This window comes from Chlorocebus sabaeus, chromosome 10 (assembly GCF_047675955.1).
Source record: "Chlorocebus sabaeus isolate Y175 chromosome 10, mChlSab1.0.hap1, whole genome shotgun sequence".
NCBI lineage: Eukaryota > Metazoa > Chordata > Mammalia > Primates > Cercopithecidae > Chlorocebus > Chlorocebus sabaeus.
Genome location: NC_132913.1, coordinates 32289780 through 32308759, shown reverse-complemented (window position 1 = coordinate 32308759; position 18980 = coordinate 32289780). Strand labels below are relative to the sequence as shown.

The 18980-nt window shown below is 36.2% G+C and overlaps 1 long non-coding RNA gene across 1 annotated transcript in view; it reads left to right on the top strand.

The window, feature by feature from the left end:
• The window catches only part of LOC140712669 (uncharacterized), a 37071-nt gene extending 20511 nt beyond the window's left edge, over window positions 1–16560 (top strand). The window contains exon 3 of the long non-coding RNA XR_012094383.1: window positions 16085–16560. This is a non-coding gene — a long non-coding RNA (uncharacterized lncRNA). The remainder of the gene's footprint in view (window positions 1–16084) is intronic.
• The last annotated feature ends 2420 nt before the right edge of the window (window positions 16561–18980 follow it).

Genomic DNA, 18980 nt, shown 5'->3' with positions numbered 1-18980 from the left:
TGACCAGGTTTAATTTCAGTTCCATGCAGAATATCCAGGAGAATTCCAGTAGGCAACAAAAATGCCTCATTACCTCATTACTAGCAGGCAAAGGCCATAAGTATCAAATTATTCAAACCCTAATTATGAACATCAGTATTTGTGATTGAGTTTGTGGTAGATAATTCCTTGCGCCTCAGCCTTCTGCTGTGAAACTATAAATAGGTTGCACTATACAATTGAAAAAATAAGATCTATTCCATAGAACTCAGTGTGTATGTACACTTGTGTGTGTGTGTGTGTGTGTGTGTGTGTGGCTAATGTAAGATATTTTGAGTATAAGGTAAACTGCTACTTAGTTTAATTAATAGGAAGATTGAAGGGAGCCAGTTGATGGCAGTTTTGTTTTCTTTTTTCTTTTTTTTTTTTTTTTATCCTATCCATTAAGATCATGTTCACTAATTTAGAGATAAAGTAGAGAAAATGGAAAGACTTTCAAGAGAGAAAATATTGCTAAGACAGGATGCAGGAAATGAAGAGAATTTATAGAATAAAAACTACAATTGAAAATTGAAATTTTGGCAAGCAGTAAGGACAGTAGAAAGGGGCAAGAGCAGATGTACAGAGATCCTTTAAGGAACATAATAATGTCAGTGGTGTACAAATTGTATCATATTGACATTCTCAGAAAACATAAGGCAAGCGCATCAGAGTTCTCCAGGGAAACAGAACCAATAGGATATATATACCCTATGTTATATCAGGAGCTTTATTTTAAGGAATTGGCTCACAGGATTGTAGAGGCTGGCAGGCCGGCAAGTCTGAAAGCCATAGGGCAGGCTGACAGGCTGGAAAGTCAGGCACAAGTTGCTGTTACCATCTTGAGGCAGAATGTCTTCTTCTTTGGAAAACTTCCGTTTTTGCTCTTAAAGGCCTTCAGATGATTGGATGAGACCCAACCATGTTATGGACGGTAGTCTCCTTTACTTAAAGTCAACTGATGAGAGATGTTACCCATGACCTGGCAACGCCTCACTCCATGTTTGCTTAAATAACTGGGTCCTATAACCTCACCAAGCTGACAAATAAAATTAACTATCACAGCAAGATTATATCCAAAATTCAGGTTGAGTAAAAATACAAAAGATTCAGCTGTTCTAGTTCCCAGTGCGTATCTTACTATTTAATGAAAAAGGTGGAAGAGGGAAGAATGTGAGAGAGAGGGTGAGTTTGTGTACAGAAGGCACTAGTTGAGGAGACAATGCGTAGTAAGAACATAAAGCAGAGAACAGTGGAAATCTAGAATATCACTGGGTCAGGAACCAGAGCACCTGGTTTCCTGCATTTCCCATTTGTTAGTTACTATAATTTGGTCACCAGTAACACAATTTATCTGACCCTAAATGGAAGCATCTATAACTGTTCCAAACACATCAAAAGATAATTTCTCAAGTCAAATTAGATGAGATGTGTGATTTTACAAAATAAACATCTTTATATTTACACATATATTATTACCACTATCAAGACTATATAAGCAGAAGTCTAGGTTACTTCTTTAGAGATGGAGTTGAGTGAACATGTGACCTCAAGAGATATGTTACATTCAACATTTGGAACAGATTTTCAGCAAATGACCTTTTCTACAATCACCAATGCTGCCCACTGTTCCCTCAGCTTTATTTATTGAAGCTGCATGATTAGAGATCACTGTTCTCATCACAAAGCACCAATATCCACTTTAAGTTAAAACTATGAGCTGAGTGAATATGCATTGCACCTACCAGGCTATGGTAATCAATATGGAATTAACATCTATAAGTTCAAATGAGACTTAGAGTTAGTCTCTGAGTGAAGATTTAGCAACAAAGATTGCTGAGTGTTTAATCAAAAGGTGATTCATAGTTTTAATCCTATGTTATTAGTACTTCTTCTAGCTTTAGGAATGTTTTAGTAATCAAAATGTCAACATGGAAGACAAATAATTTGAAAGCCTTGAATTATTGCAGGTTCACAAATTATACAAGCAAACTACATTTAAGCATAATTAATAGCATATATAGCATTGTGATTAATGAGTTGCAGGAACAGCAAGAAAAATACTTTCTTTTTTTCCCAATAAAAAGAGAAATATCTCTGTGTACATACTATTCACTTTAATGTACTTATGGATCATTACTATGAAAATGGGAAAAAAGTTTCCAAGCCCAAGCAAAGTGCACCAGCAATAGGGATTAAAATCCATACAAACCTGAAATAACACAAATAAAATCCAAGGTAAAATATATGGAAATACATATACTAGCCAGTAAGTAATTTTGCTTTTACCAGCAAAAGGATTATGTCTTCATAATAGTCCTTTAATAACTGAATGTCTAGTACATTTAAATATTATTTATAGATTATCATCTATTTGGTATAAAAGCTAGAAGATATCTGAGGTGGTATCTAAGAGTTGGAAGTCTTAATTAAAGTTTTATAACAGAATAAAGATAAAGCATTTCTAAAACTGAAATGTAAAACAATGAGGAAAACATTGCTTTAGAAAAATTTCAATTGTACTCAAAATTTCTGAAGTATTTTCACTGGGAATGAAGAGTAAAGTGAACTCCATGTACATATATTGATCCAATAGAAATCTTCCTTAATTTGAATTCTCCCAAAAAGCAGCCTCAGGAGAAGGATTTGTGGATAGGCACTTTTATTTAGGGAAATTCCTCCAGGAAGCAACTAGCGATGGGTGCTGGAGAAAGCAAAACAGGAAAGGAGGAAAAGTATTATTGAACTGAATATGACTGTGGAAATGGGGGCTCAGTGCTATTGGAGACCCTCTGAGAAACCGTATAGAATTCACCCCAGAATTGTCCTCCTGCGATCAGTCTAGAGGGCAGTATTTCATCATGGTTCCAACTTCCCACTCGTCAGAGGTCCTTTGAAGACATGGGTTCCCGACACTTCCAACGGGGCATATGACCAGCCTTTTATTCTGCAGCTGCACAGAAGCCTGGGGGCAAAAAGCAAAGGAAACAAGACAGCTGATGTCGGACATTGTCAGGCTCACCTGCTCCTGGCTGCAAGGCAGGGCAATGGCCAATAGGTGAGCTGCTAGAGGATGAGATCACACAGTGTCCCTAAGGGGTTGGCCTTCTTCAAATATCGCTGGCACAGCATAAAGCCAATCTGGATGGCAACATGTTTTTAGAAGAAGCTTTTTTCAGAGAGATCTGCCCCAACATTTTATCATAGTTAGGCAAATAGATTCATGGAACTTTGGATCCAGAAGTTATCTTGGAATACTTCCGGTCAAGACATAGGCTTTTATGTATTAGGAAAGAGAGGCCCTAGATATTTTAAAACCGAATGATCTGGAGCAGGATAAAACCTAAGGGTTTTTTTATTTGTTTGTGTGTGTGTGTGTGTGTGTGTGTGTGTTTTCCTAATCCAGAGTTTCTCTCTTTTTATTGCATATTTGAGATTCATTTGTGTGGTTCTCCACAATTATTGAAAGGCATCTAGATATTTTTGCAGGCACTATGCTATATGCTGGGGCCACAGTGGTAGAAACCAGACAAAGTTCCTGCCATGAAAGAAAACATGGGGAGGGGAAGGGGGAAAGAGAAAAAGAAGAAAGGAAGGCAAATTTATAGTTACAACTGATGTTAAGTGCTTTGAAGGAAAAATCCATGGTGCTAATTTGTGACACAATTACCTAATAATCACTGAACAAGTCTTACTCATTTGATTCCACTACCAATTTCTGTTTATCTGTCTCGTTAGAATAATGTCATTAGTTTTTTTATTTTAGTTTTTTGTTTTGTTTTGTTTTTCTGTTTTTTAGCATATGCAAGTCCTTCTAACAATGCCTTCAAAGAAACAAAAAAGGTAAATCGGTTTTGCCTCAGGATAGCAGAACCTGTAATACATTTTATTTTCATTTTCCTCCATCTTGTAACATATCTTTCCTCCACTTTTATACTATTATACTTTCTTCTTTTCCTCCCACCTCCTTGACCATTGGTTTTGTTTCTCAACATTTGTTTCTTCTTCATCATTTCAGCGTTGCATTTTCCTGGACAGGTTGTGTTGCTTTTTTCTTCTCCTTCTCTCTTTTTCTTAGGCAGCCTTATTCATTCCCCATGACCAACCATACACAAAGTTTCACCGTTGTATATCTATGGATATACACTGGATACTTTCACTTGGATATTTCAAAAGCAATAGGTCAAAATGAAACACACAGTTCTCCTTCTATCCTGGTCTTCTTCCTCAGCACCCCTCTCTTTCGCCATTGAAGGGCATCTCAGGACACCAACGTACAAGTCAGTTGCCAGGGGCATTCTGCACATGCCTTCTCTTAAACTCCTCCATATCCATTCCATAATAAGTAAACATTTATTGACACCGTTCGTTTCTTTTCTTTCCTCTACCAACATCCCAGTTCAAGCTCTCATCCTCTCTGTCTTGGACTACTGCAGCAACCTCCTATCAAAGGTAGCTATTCACATTCAATGTGGTTTTCCATACCATAGCCAGATTGCTCTTTCCAAAGTGAAAATTCTAGCTGTATTCACCACTTGTGTCTTTTCTCCCTTCTCCTGAGTAAAACGTCAGTGACTTCCACTGCCTTCAGGTGAAAGCCAAATTCCTTCAAGTGGCCACAAGACATTACCTAGTCTGGCATAGGGAAGCTAAGAATATACTCAACTTTGTTTAACAGTGTTTGGTTATAATCTAGTCAAAACAAACATTCTCACATAAAAGACATAATGCATGGATTCCTAGAGGTCTTGTCACAATTATAAATATGAGTAAGCAAATTTTTTATCTTTTTCAGAAGATCAAATCTCTCCAACAACTTCTGGTTTCAGTATTTGTTTCTCTGAAACCAGAAGGCAAAAAGAAACCCATTAGTAGCCACATGCTCAGAATATTCAATGGTATTAATTAAATTCTATTTAAATGTAAAGTAAAATAATCACAACAATCCTAGAGCCATAATTATTGAAGACTAAGGTTCTGGTTGTTGCAGACCTGTAGAACCAGAGAGGAAAGTGTGGTGGGGAGAGATAAGGAAAGGAAAGAAGAAGGAAAAGTTTTAGAAAGAAAAAAACAAGGTAATGAATAATCTGGTCAAGATCTCAATCCACTAGCAGCATTGGATATACCAGATCTTGATGGCAACATTGGACAAGGTTCCCCTCCAGAGATAAGGTCCTTCCCATGTCCTGAAAAAGGGAAAGACTAGGAGCCCAGTTCATTCACTATCTTCTTAATTTTTCACAAAGCCCGTCCACAGAGTGACAATTTGCAGGTCATGGTAAAAGTTGTCGTTGGGCTTGGCACGGTGGCCCATGCCTGTAACCCCAGCACTTTGGGAGGCCGAGGTGGAGAGATGACTTGAGGTCAGGAATTCAAGACCAGTCTAGCCAACATGGTGAAAACCTGTTTCTACGAAAATATATACATACATATATATATATTTTACCCCAGTGTGGTGGTGTGCAGCTGCAGTCCTAGCTACTCGGGAAGCTGAGGCAGAAGAGTCTCTTGAACCCAGGAGGTGGAGGTTGTAGTGAGCCAAGATCATACCACTGCACTCCAGCCTGAGTGACAGAGCAAGGCTCTGTCTCAAAAATAAAAATTAAAAGAAAATTTAATTAAATATAAAAAATAAAATTTGCTGTTGTACTCCTGAAATAATAAGACTCTTATAGACATTAAAATGAAAGAAAGAAATATAAGAAGGAAAGGAACATGCCTTATTTTCAAAAAAAAAAAAAAAAATCTGCATACACCTAAAATATATGCCTCAAAAAAGATTGCTTTCTTCCTAGCTTTTCTCTTTCAAAATTTCAAAGGCAGGACAAGTTCCCATAACAATAAGAAATAGTTTTTTTAAAAAACTACAATATAAATATGTATTTTGTGGTCTATGCTAAAATCTGCTTTTTGAGTCATGCTTCATGGTGACTGCTTTAGAAATGTCAGTCCACAACAGACTCAAACTTTATCACTCAAACTTTCCTCTATTGCACAAGACTGAAGTGGCATTTGTAGATCCATTTTTATTTCTTTTACTAAACTACTCCCCATTTCTTCTACAATTTAAAAAATTCCAATTATGAATGAATATTTAGTATCTTTTTCCCTTTTCAGGGATCAATGTGAAAAAAATACAAAATTTAAAACAAACAATATGGACTTTTCTCAACACCAAGAAGAAGTCTCCAGAATTATCGTTAACATATAAACATCAATAGAAAGATCTAGAAAGGTAATTCTGTTGATCTACTTAGGGTTAAGACATTAATTATTTTAGAAATGACAAATCATCTTGATTGATTTCCTCAACTAATTAAATTTATTAGCTAACTTTCCCATATTCCACCTGAATCTCTCTCTAGAACAAAAACTTTTAACTAAATAAAGGAACTATCAAAAAGAAAAGTGAGAATATGCTGCATTCATAAGTACTTAATACATGTTGACTAGCTATAGTTTTATCTATTGTGTGTTCTATATGTATTGTGTGTTTTCAAAGTTGCATTTTACATTATTGAATGAAGGTTGGCTTGAATGACTAGGGAATAATGTATCAGTTAGATCCAGAGTAAAGCAAACAGTTATCCATCAATAGATGATCTATTGGAAATGGAGCTCTCCATTTTGCTACTGTCTATAATATTTTGATTCATTCTAATCATGCACATTGCCCACAGATTAGCATGAGTGCGCATGCACACACACACAAACACATATGCACCAATGTTTAAGAAACTTCCAGGTCTATCTCTATGGAATCATTGAGTAGAATAGGAATATTCTCCTCTGTTAATCTGTATGTCCTATACAGTTGGAAGTATACATTAAGTCTAAGTTTTAATTCCCAGAACTGAATTCTTTTTTCTTGCATGGGTGAAAACATGTAGATCAGTGACTCTTGAGCACGTATGCACACAAATACACACACACACTTCTATGACCACAGAAGAGAGAATCTCTGGAGTATCTCCCTTCGGCAACACACTTTTCCTCTCCATTTAGGTCAATGAAAACTACATTCAGGTACAACAGCCTAGGGAGCAAGAATTTTTAGCAGGTAATTGTTATTGAAATAGAGAGTTTTAGAGAGCACCTCAAAAAAGAATCAAAGATGAATTCACCTGAAATCTTTGCTTTGAGCCAAGAATAAAATAAAAACCTTACAGCATCCTTTTTAAAAAAGAAAATTACTTTATTACAAATACTCAGAACTAAGAACAAAGTTTTCATGAGTCTTGTGTTCTTCATCATAACCTTGTGTACCTTGTAGGGTTATACTTAAAAAGAATTTTTAACTACTCTGAGTTCATCAGTTTGCCAGAAATTCTACACTAATCTAAATGATGATTTTTCTCTTAACAGATTATTCAAATCTCACTCAGATCAACAATGGTTAAAAAACAAAAAGGCTCACTGTATCTTACCTAATTCTAATTTTGCATTATGGATGGATGAAGTAACACCTAGTAGTAACAAGAATTGCTTTAGGCATTTACTATGTTATTATTCATTTATTAAATAAATATTTATTGAGCACTAACTATGTTTCAGGCAATGGTACAAGTTGCTGAGCGTAGAGTGATAAACACAAAAGTGACACTGCCTTCAAAAGAGCTTATATTTTAGCAGGAGAGATGTGTATTAAATGAATAACTGCACAAATAATTGTGGTAGGGTGATAATTTGAAATGTGAATTCGTATATTTTCTATATATTTTCTTGGACTTTCTTTAGCCAATTAATATCATCCATGCTTTGCCTCAGGAAAGGAATATGCCACAACTTAAATTAAAAAAAAAAAAAAAATTCAAACAAACAAGTCTATTCTTAGCTTAGTCCTCAAAAGGAAGCAAAGAAATAAACCTTAGGTTGTACAAAATGTATTAATTAACGAGTTAGAACCAAGCTATCATATTTCAAGATAAAGGATACAATTTCCTGGAGGATGATAGGTTACATGGTAAGTGAGTCCTGAAGAAAGATTTCTGGCTATCTGCTTCCTTTTCTACCTAGTCAGGTTCAGGCAAGGGAAAAACAGAAATCTTAGATTGGCTAGAAATCTGAATGTGAGGAGACCGGTGCTCCTTTCCCACATGGAGACTTGGGGGTGGGGCAGCAGGCTGCAGGCTGTCAGGCCTGGTGGATCTGACTTGGCTCAGAGAGTGTTTGCATCTCATGACAGTAGCATAATGCCCATGTGCTTAGGCGTAGCCAAAAATATGACAAAAGGCCTCTCAGAGATTCCTGTGACCCCGGCAGACCATGAGACTGGCAGAATTTTGCTCAGAGATGCAAGAGGGGGCCTGGAAAAGAAGAGAAAAAGAGAAAACCACCAGTCCCAAGAACTGGTTTGGCAGGCAGAATCCAGAAGCAGCCCGTGTGGACTACTGGGTGAAGACCAGGACACCAGACATCTCAGAGGTTTCCATTCAGGCTGTGACCTTGACACTTGATGTCCTTGCCTGAAGCCTTGGCTCTGCATGAGCCCCTTTGGTGCTTTGACGTATCCTGTTTTGAGTAACTGTTGCCCCGCTTTCCCTCCCCCTTACACATCCTTCCCACTCACCTAGGACTAACCAAAGAGAAGGATGCAGGGTCTTGTTCTTTTCTCAGGGACCCACCAATTTGAAATATTCAGTGTTTATTTTCCAACTTTCTGTACACCTCCCCAGGCTGCGAAGTTTTATCTAATGGTAATAAGGCAGCTTGGCTCTGAATTTATTGGGTAGTTTTTCAAATGTTTTGTCTATGCCCTGAGTTATTTCTACTTCCCCGGAAAAATAGGCTTTCAAAACTCAAAAGCTAAGACTTTACCAATTTTTACTTAGCACTTCACCATGTTATTACTTTCCTGAATTTTAGGGGAAGAACTAAGGGTGCAAGGATATAAAAGGGAATGTATCAGCTAACATTTCAAAATCTTAACCCACTACATAATTATTTATGTGTAGTTGTGACAAGCCTTGAAAGAAAATACAGAATTCACGAAGAGTAGAAATTAGGATGAAGCAAATATGGTATATGAATTAATTATAAGGAATGAAAGAGGGAATAAAAGAGAAAATAAGGAAGAAGGTATATATTTGTGTTCAAATATGTGTGTTGGGGGGGCTTTAAAAAATCTAACGTTAAGTAAATAACAGAATTCATAATACCCTGAAGTTATCTGAGACAGATCTTAGTACTTAAAGAAAGACATGAAAAAATGCCATAAAAGTGCTCTGTTGTGACATCAGAATTGATTTGTATTTATTTTTAAGCACTGAAATTTTAAGACACATATTAGCTATTCATATCACCATACAAAGACAACATTTTAATTACAATTAGCAAAATTGCTAAATCCTAGAAAAGACAGCATCCTTTCTAAAATCCTCTGAACACTCCCACAAAGAAAATACCCTTCTCTGTCCCAATTCCAACCCTCTCCCACAGTCCTTACTCCAAAGCTCAGTTAGTGGCTTGGTCACAGAATATACAGGAAAAGGTTTTATATAGATAAATGAAATCAGTAATATTTCGCTCATTTACCAAGTTCATAAGGTATTCAGGCAACAGAAACAGAATGCCCAAGAAGGAAACACCAAATAGTCCTGCTCAATTTGTGTAAATAGATGACATTTTAGAAGGCAAAATCTTGACTATTTTCAGCTGACAAATTTTTTGGAAGGTTCTTAAAAAAATAAGCTGGCAATGCTCACATATTTCAACTTTAAAATGAAAGGAATCTCTGAACTTTCTTTCTTTAGCAATAAACTCCCTTAACCCCTTCGCCTCCACACCATAACAGCAACAACAAAAGAGTATGGGTTAAGATTCTTTATTTATGCACACACCCCTCTTTGCCTAGAGCCAAGTTGAAATTGAAACCCGCACTCTGAATTTACCCTTCAGATCTCATTAATCAAGTTTAATACTTGCATTTTTCTCTTTAGTTTAGATCACATTTTCTCATGATAAAAATGGGTAGTTGTGGCTTAGAAAATGGGAAAACTGGACCAACTATGAACTAGAGCAAAGTTGAAGACAACTCTAAATATTCTGAGTGTGTTCCGTGATTCCATGAGCTTTCCTGACAACTGGTCATTCTAGCCTCACCGCATCCTGTGGTATAATGTCACATACCCAAAGACCACGATGCAACATAGCACGACTTCAGGGATAGGAGTTTCCATTTAAAAACAATAAATACATTGTTTTTCTAAGCAAGTCCAATTATTTCACAGGGTATTGGCCCTGAAAAAGAGTTGTGAGTTTATTAAAAATATTTAGGGTGCTGGTTCTGTGAAACTTAGCTGCATGTGGCTATTGGATCACTTATCCATTTTCCCTGCCATGTAAGAAGAAAACATCTCAAAATATAACTATTAGTTGGCTTTGTGGTGTTGGGTTAGTGTGCCAGTCTGAGGTTAGAGCAGAGATGGGATCCCAAGCCCTGGGCTTTGTATTATATAGTATTGTATTTTTGATGTTGTACTTAAGGGTCAATTACTGTTTCCATTATAAACTCTGTTTTTCAAGGGTTTATAGCTCACCAATTTTCATTTTGGTATGCAAGCTGTATGAATATACAGGTTTTAAAAATAGCTTAAATTGGGCAGTGCCATTTTTAGATATAAGGCAGTAAAATACACTTTTCATTGGTTTCAGTTTGTTTTCAATGTTGCCAATCTAAAAATTTATTCTTTCTTAAAATGCAAAAATGCACATTTTTCATGCTTTTTCATAACAACTTTGCATAGGGGAACTGATAAAGGGAGAAACAAATATGTCAAATGAAACTTCCAAAAAGAAAACAAAAATTATCTTTTGTGAAAATTTGTAGGTAAATATCACTTTAGTCAATGTTCTCAAAAATCAATAAACTAATCAATCAGTATTCCCTGAGCATGGGCACCATTTTGTGCTCAATACTGTGGTCAGTAATGTGAGGAATAGCTCCTGTCCTCAATGTGCCTGAAATCCTAGTTCGTGGGATCCTTATGAGAAACAAAATTATATAGCTGGAGCTCTGAACTTCTTTAATCCTTCTTAAGGAGACAACGCTAGTAGGTTCTAACTGTGAAGACATCAATATTAAGCATAACAGCACTGTATATTAAGGCATTAAGGTGGTAAATCATTAGCCAAGACCTTAAGAGGCGAAGGCAAAGGCACTTAAAGAGTTCTGCAACTTATTGGTGTCCTACAAAAAGAGGAAAGGATTCCAGTGTATAGACAAATGCCCAGATACAGAAATGTATCCATCAATGGTCTTGCAAGCTTTAAAACTCCTACCCTGACCATCAGAATTAGCAAATCCCTACCTAAGAGTGAATTGTTTTCCCTACAAATCTGAATTTTTCAAATCATAAAACAAATTAAATTTTGTTTTATTGCATACTAAAATTCTTAAAAGAGTTGTCTACCTTATTTCTACTCTCTCACTCAACTCTCACTCCTCGCTTATTCTTTTCTGGTTTCTAACACTACCGGTTTCCAGCACTCTACTAGCACTGCACTTACCTAAGTTACTGATAACCTTCTTGTTGCTACTGCCAATGAATAAGTCTTTTATCTTTTATCCAAATTTATCTGTATTTACTAGATTGCCATAGTTTTCTATATGCTGTCTCATAATGACCTTTGTCATTTTGTTGTTGTTCTTCAACTCAACCTGTACCCTCCCCCTCCTACTGTCATTTCTACCTACCTTTGGGGGAGTGCTCCATTGGTATAGAGTTTTGGTGGGTGATAGTTGCTTCTCATTTATGGAAACTGAAAGGACAAAACCTTCTCTTTTCCCTAGAACAAGGTGCAGTGCTGTAAGCAAGGCTCAGTTAATCAGATACTTTCTCCTAGGGCTTGAAGCTTGATCAAGTCCAGATGTAGGGACAGTTAGAGACCATTTTCATTTACTGGCAGTGACAACCCATCTCCCAATTCTATCTGCATTGCATTTATTGTCTTTTATGCTATCCAATTCTCCAGAGCTTGGTTTGTTCATACCCATTTTCCAAATCTGCTTCTCCATATCCTCATCATGTCTGTTATCTCCGGATATTCTTCAGTAAAGTTATATTTGTATAAGGTAGTCAGCCACTGTTGCTTGTAAAAACATTGATTGATATAATTTATTTCTGGCTCTTCTTTTCTGTAGTGTTTATAGGTTCATTTTCCTCTGTTTCTTAAGTTACTTTTTAGTTTCCTCTGTCTATTCCTTATCTACTAATAAGTTGCAATTCCTCCAGACACTTTTTAATGTCCTTTCTCATTTCACTCTACATTATCTACCTGTGCTTATTGCAGCTACTCCCTTGACCTCAATCTCATCCATATGCTAATGACTTCCAAATCTATAAAGCCATTCTAAATCTCTCCTCTGAGCTTCAGATTTTTTATTCATGCTAATTTTAATTTATTATATAAATATTTATTGAACTTTATGCATCTGATATACAGTAGGAGATATGGTTTGGCTGTGTCCCCACTGAAATATCATCTTGAATTGTACACAGAATTCCCATGTGTTGTGGGAGGGACCCAGTGGGAGATAATTTGAATCATAGGGCCAGTTTCCCCCATACTGGTCTCATGGTAGTGAATAAGCCTCACATCTGATGGTTTTATCAGGGGTTTCCGCTTTTGCATCTCTCTCATTTTCACTGGCTGCTGCCATGTAAGAAGTGTCTTTTGCCTCCCGCCATGATTCTGAGGCCTCTCTAGCCATACAGAACTGTAAGTCCAATTAAACGTCTTTTTCCCAGTCTTGGGTATGTCTTTATAGCAGCATGAATGGACTAATACAGTAGGATACACACACACACACATACACACACACACACACACACACACACACAGGGATAAGAATAAGAAGCAAAGTAATAAGGCTTTCCATTTTATGAAAGTTAGTCAAGTGGATTCCATAATTTAGTGAACTCCATAATGTCATGAATCTTCAGTCTGATGGATTTCATATTCTAGTGGATTCCACAGATGCCGTGCAATACTCAACATGAGATATCCACTTGGATATCTCAAAAGTACTGAATTCATTTCCTGTCTCCTACATCTGCACCAGTATATTCCTCCTACTGGACTCCCTATTTCAATGAAAGTATTCAATTGCTATGTCAGCAACCTAATAAAAACACTAAATATTGCTCTTCGCCCTGTCCTCACATCTATACCAATCATTAAAGCCTGTTCATTCACCTTTCTCAATATATCTAGAATTTTTCCACTTTTCCATGATCACTTCAACTGCTTCCGTATGTAAGCCTCCAGCCCCTTTCTCTAGGGTCAGCACAACAGTCTGTTAACTAGTCACGGCTTCTATGTCTAAATTGAAGCCAAAGTGAATTTGATAAAATGCAAGCTTATTTGTGATTATCTTTCCATTAAAACCCTTTGAGGACTCCATAATCATCTCAAAAATAAGTTCAAACTTTTTTCAAGTCACTTCCCTTCTCTTTGTTCACATTTCTAATCCCTCTCTTTTTGACCCACACACTCCTCACTCCAGCCATCAGAAATTCTCTCACATCAGCAAACAAATTGCGTGCTCTCTCAACTTGCCTTCTACTTGGCATATCTTCCCTGTTCCATATGAATTCCAACCAGACCAATTCCATTCATTCTTAAGATACCTTTACTTTTCCTAGGAAGCCTCACTCTTCCTACAAGATTGGGCCATGTCCTCTTTTATGCATTCTTGAGTCATCTTGGTCTCCCTAACATTTATTACTCTGCATCATTAACTGTTGTGCTTTACTGGTAGATTTCACTAGACTGTAAGATATTTGAAGGCAGAGGATATATCTCCTTGTATGTTTTTTCCACACTACATAGTAGGTGATCAACAAGCATTAGCTAAACAAATAGATGAGAAATGTCGATCTTAAACTCACATTATCAAAAACCCGATTTCAAACCGTGAAAATACTTCTGTTGCCTTTTCAAGGCTTACGATACTTTGAATAGATTAATTTGACTATTCGCAGATGGTTATACCTATCTGAAAACTATGGCACTTACGTTAATAAGCTGTGCTATGTTGCACCAATGATCAGATGATAAAACAGCAACAGGATTTAGATGTGTTGTTTAGCCATGCCCCATCCATGCCACACAACACACTTTCAATATCCTATTTTCTTTGAAACTAATATGTTTCTGAAATCATTTTAGAACCCACTAAGGTTTACTACTTCAGAAGGATTACAGAAATCTAGAGTCCCAGGAATATAATTTTGTTTCTCATAAGGATCCCACGGGTCTATTTTCTTCATTTTTATTATATTCTCCTTTTCTTCATTAAACTTATTTGAAGGTAAAGAGAAGTGGTCCTGAGAAGAGATTCAGGGTGAGAGAATGTTCTCCATAATCACACAGGTGTACATGAAAGTACCTATTAAGTGTCAGGTTATGCTGAACCCATCATATAGGAGAGTGTAGATAGTCATGTGGATTCAATGTTTTACAAAATTAGCATTGTGGAGATTCTGCAGGATCAAAACTATTTATTTGCATAGTAATATTAAGATGATTTTGTTTTTTTCATCCTCTTTCTCATGGGTGTACAAAGGAGGTTTTACCAGAGGCAAGATACTATTCAATATGACAATAAATTCAATGAAGAAGCAGACATAAGATCCCAGACAATGAGATTTACTAAAATCTCATTATAAAATGGTACTATATAAATACAGTGCTACTCTTCCCACTAAATATTTTTGGCTTGGAAAAAATGTGGTTATTTTTTAATCAAATAAAACCACATTTATGTTAACATGGAATAGATATTTTGAGAACATATTAATAAGTGAATGTTTAAAATGTCAGTTTTAATTTCTGGTAGGGTAATATTGATAGCTATTACACATAATTATTCCATGTTCTCAATAACTTTTTAGTGTAACAGGATCCTGAAAGCAAAAAGTTTGAGAAGTGCTGACATAGACAGTGAAGTAATTATAAGAGGAGGCACCTAACCATGAATGATACTGCACTGGACCCCGCTGGGGACTGCAACACTTCCAGGTGTGAGTGATGACCAGGTTTGATTTGGCACTGTTCCCTGCCATATGCGTGTCAGTCTTCCAGGATTGCAGTGCTAGAATACACAGTCTGTACACTCATGTAAATGTAAGCACTAGGCTTTCAATGATTAGTTGAGGATATTCCTTGCACTTTCAGAGCCCTTTTCTTTCTCACATCATCTATTCAAAGAGTATAATTATTTGATTCTTATGGAAGGCCACATTTTCAGACATACCACCATAGTGCAGTAAATTTTGGTAGTGTGAGTTAAATAAGGAGAGTCTTGGAGCACGGATTGTTATCTATTCTGTTTGCAGCTGTCTTGCTTCAGCTAACTCTCAATAGTTGTTTGGATGCCATGCCAAGAAGGTGTGCAATGTCTGTTAAGTAATTGACTGATTGATCAATTCTTGCCTGAAGCCCAGGAGAAAGCATTGTTTCATTCTAGGTAGACTAGCCTATTAACAATGTAACAAACTATATCTGTGAATAGAAGTATTCAACTGTTCTCTTATTCAGTGTAAGTGTCTCATTCTAAAAGAGTGAATAACAAGGTCAGTGCAAGTGTCTTCAGTGCCTTGGGAGAGGATGTTAAGGTTTCTCTTTTGAATAGACTTTTGCTAAGAGTAGCAAAGGTATCATAAAAAGAACAGTTAACAAAACTATGTTTTTCATTATCAAACAATATAAATATGTCAACACAAATATCTTCTTTTAAAAAATTATTCATAAAGTCTATCTTTGCTGGAACTAGAGGGTAAAGACAAGAATTATAGAAGACTAACTCAGAACTGATTGCAATTTGAGAGGACTAATATAAAAATATTTTAACCCCAATTAATATAAGGGATAATTCTTCACCCCGAAAATACAATATAATAAAACAAAGAATGCGGGTTCATCCTTAATTTGACCTACATGAAATAGTCACCATGTAGAGGTAAAATTACAGAAAATTTCAAGGTCTCTAGAAGGTCTATGCTTAAGTAAATGAGACCTCAGATTTCACATTCTGACATTCCTTACTTTTATTTTTCCTCAGGTACAAAGTTCTATTATGACCCCTCTCCTATGAAATCAACAAGGTAACTTACCTAGCTGGTATTGCCCCTCTTTATTTTGGGGTCTGCATGCATTTGCCACTTATACTCAGATCATGTTTTTGTGAGAGGCCACGGAGTGACTTTCTTTAAGGCTATCAAAGCCTTCCTCATTATCCTTTATGGGCTGTGCAGAAAACATCTCAACTATTAGATATTTAACTGGAGTGCAGAAGAATGGGTTTGCTGGCCCCCTCCAGTTCCTTGGGTAAAAGCGCTGTTCATAATCAGTTTCTGGTTCTTTAAATGACCCTCAAGAGGTTCCTTCCGGTCCACTTCAGCTCCCTTTTTAGTGTCCCATTGATTTTCCAGACTTTAGGAACGTGTCCTTAACAGCCTGCTTTTCCATTGGCTCTCTCTACTGAATGCTAAAGGAACACTTTGTTGCTTCATACATTGAGACAGGAATATTTTGAGAACTAACACACCATTTATAACAGTACAGTTTACAATAGCACTTCCTGCAGAAAGAAGGTGCCTCTCTCAGAAAGAGAAGGACAATTTCTGCACCCAATTTACTTTCATAACTACAAGCAACACCCTTGTTTCTTGTCAATAAAAAGGGAGATAAAATAGAGTAGCAATCACAATACATAAATGATATTATTTGTCCCCAGAGTGCACACCAAAGAGTAATTCACTCAAAGAGCTCACATGAATTATGAATGGCAGGAAGGGAAGGAGAGGGAATGTTAGTACAGACCCATCTGCACTGCTGTTCTACGATATTTGAAAGTCAGAGCAGCCAAAGGAAATATGTGATAAAATTGTAAAGGTATATCATTTACTTTTGGCTCCTTCTCTACTCTGAATCTCATTTTAACATTGAGACACTATAGAATCTGTGAATCTGAAAATATGATTTGTATTAAATTGCAATATCAAATAGATGATCAATATAAAAATCTGAAAAACCTCATGGGAATGGTGAGATTTTCAGGGACGTTTCCTTGACCTTAACCAAAATAGGAATGAAAACGAAAAAGCAAAGGAAAAAGAACAGAAAATGATAAGTTCAAAATTACACATAAAAGTAGAAGGCAAAAATATTTGCTCATAGAAACTTGAGCATTTATGTGGCATTTGGTAACGTAATAGCGTGCACGATGGGCTCTGTCCTGACTGAAACTCGGTGGCAAAGCCGTTATTGTTTCTGTGGCCAAGAAAAGGACTATTCATGTTGTAATATAACATATTGTTATATTGTCCAGTTCTTTTTTGGACTCCATAATAAAAAATTATAGTCATTTTCTGAGGAAAAGTCATAGAATGATCAGATCATAAGCTCCATAAATAAAAATATGCTGGAGACCTTCAGTCTTGTCTCAGAATACAGTATTCATGTGCCCTATTTTCTTATATTTTCCTCCAACATTTTCTTTGAGGTCCTTTTGATCTAAAAAGCCAGGGGGAATTTGGAGGGGAAGGGGGCAAGAAATCTTTTCTTTCTGCAGGAAAAAAAAAGTTCCAATTTATAGGAGAGTTTCTCTCTCTCACACACACACCCTAAAAGGGAACAGTTGAATTGAAACAGAATCATTACGAAGAAGGAGTGTGTTAGGAGAAAAAAGAAAAAAAATATAAAGGCAAAGACTCATCTAAATGAACCTAGTTTAGGGCCTTACCAAGGAGACAGCTTAAGTTATCTTTGAAAATGGGTGAGTCGCCCTGCTTGGCTGAGTTTGAATTGAATGTTCCTAAAGTAACATTTCACAAATAGGGATACCCTTCCATTTCACACGGCTCTTTCTCGAAATAGCAACACCATTTAGCAATATTTCATATCAAGACAATTACATTGTAGAATTATTGTAGTCTTAGTGCTTCATTAAAATTTAAAAAAAAAGTTAAATCCCTGTTTTGTTGAACACAAGAAATGAATAGTAAATATTGATTTAGAATGAATGCAAACATTTCCCTAGGAGTGGATAATTACTGCCTTTCTATGCAAAACACTTATATTTGAAGAAGCACTTCACTTACTTTGCCATGCGGCATACATTCCTTAGTACATTTTAAATTATACGTTGTCCTGGACAGTGTCTGCTCTATAATTTCTTGTGTCTCTACACCAGAGTCAGTATGTAATTTTAAACTACAAAGTTTCTGCCAACTAGGAGAATAGGCTTAACTCTTTCTCTTTGCTGGGTTCACAAATCCTTACACGAGGAGATCTGCAAAACCATAGGACAGATGATCTCAGACCTTGAGCAGTTCGGTCTCTTTTTTCAGGCCAACAGAAATGCCACTAGTAACTGGCCACAGATTTATAAACCATAGACTGAATGGAATATAAAATTTATGTACCTAAGCTAACATACTATACATTTAAAAAACAAATTAAATAATTACATTAGAAGTGTTGAATGAATTACAAGTGGCATGAATACTTGCCATAAAAAGGTTTTGTTTAAAAAGGGACCATCATACTTTAGAATATATCTTTTGTCAACACCTTTGATTATCCTAGTTTTATCCCTCTGCGAAGATATCTGCAACTCAGCACTGTCTAAATTATGTAAAGAAATACATTTTACTCATTTCAATATCACCTGGGTAGGTGGTAATTTAATTTAAAAATTGATGTTGGAACACTTTTAATTGAGTTCCTAAATACAGAAATATTAAATAGTACAAAGTTATTAAAGATTATGATATTCATCATTTTACCTATAAAAGTACCCTTCCCTAAAGTAATAAAAACACTTGTGGAATAACTTCATATTAGAAAGACCAAAGTAAACGAAGAAAGCAAAGCAGTGCTAAATTTGGAGTCAAGTTACTATGCAGGAGAAAAACAAGGTCAATGGATTGTTTATGTATCTGGATGCAGCAGCC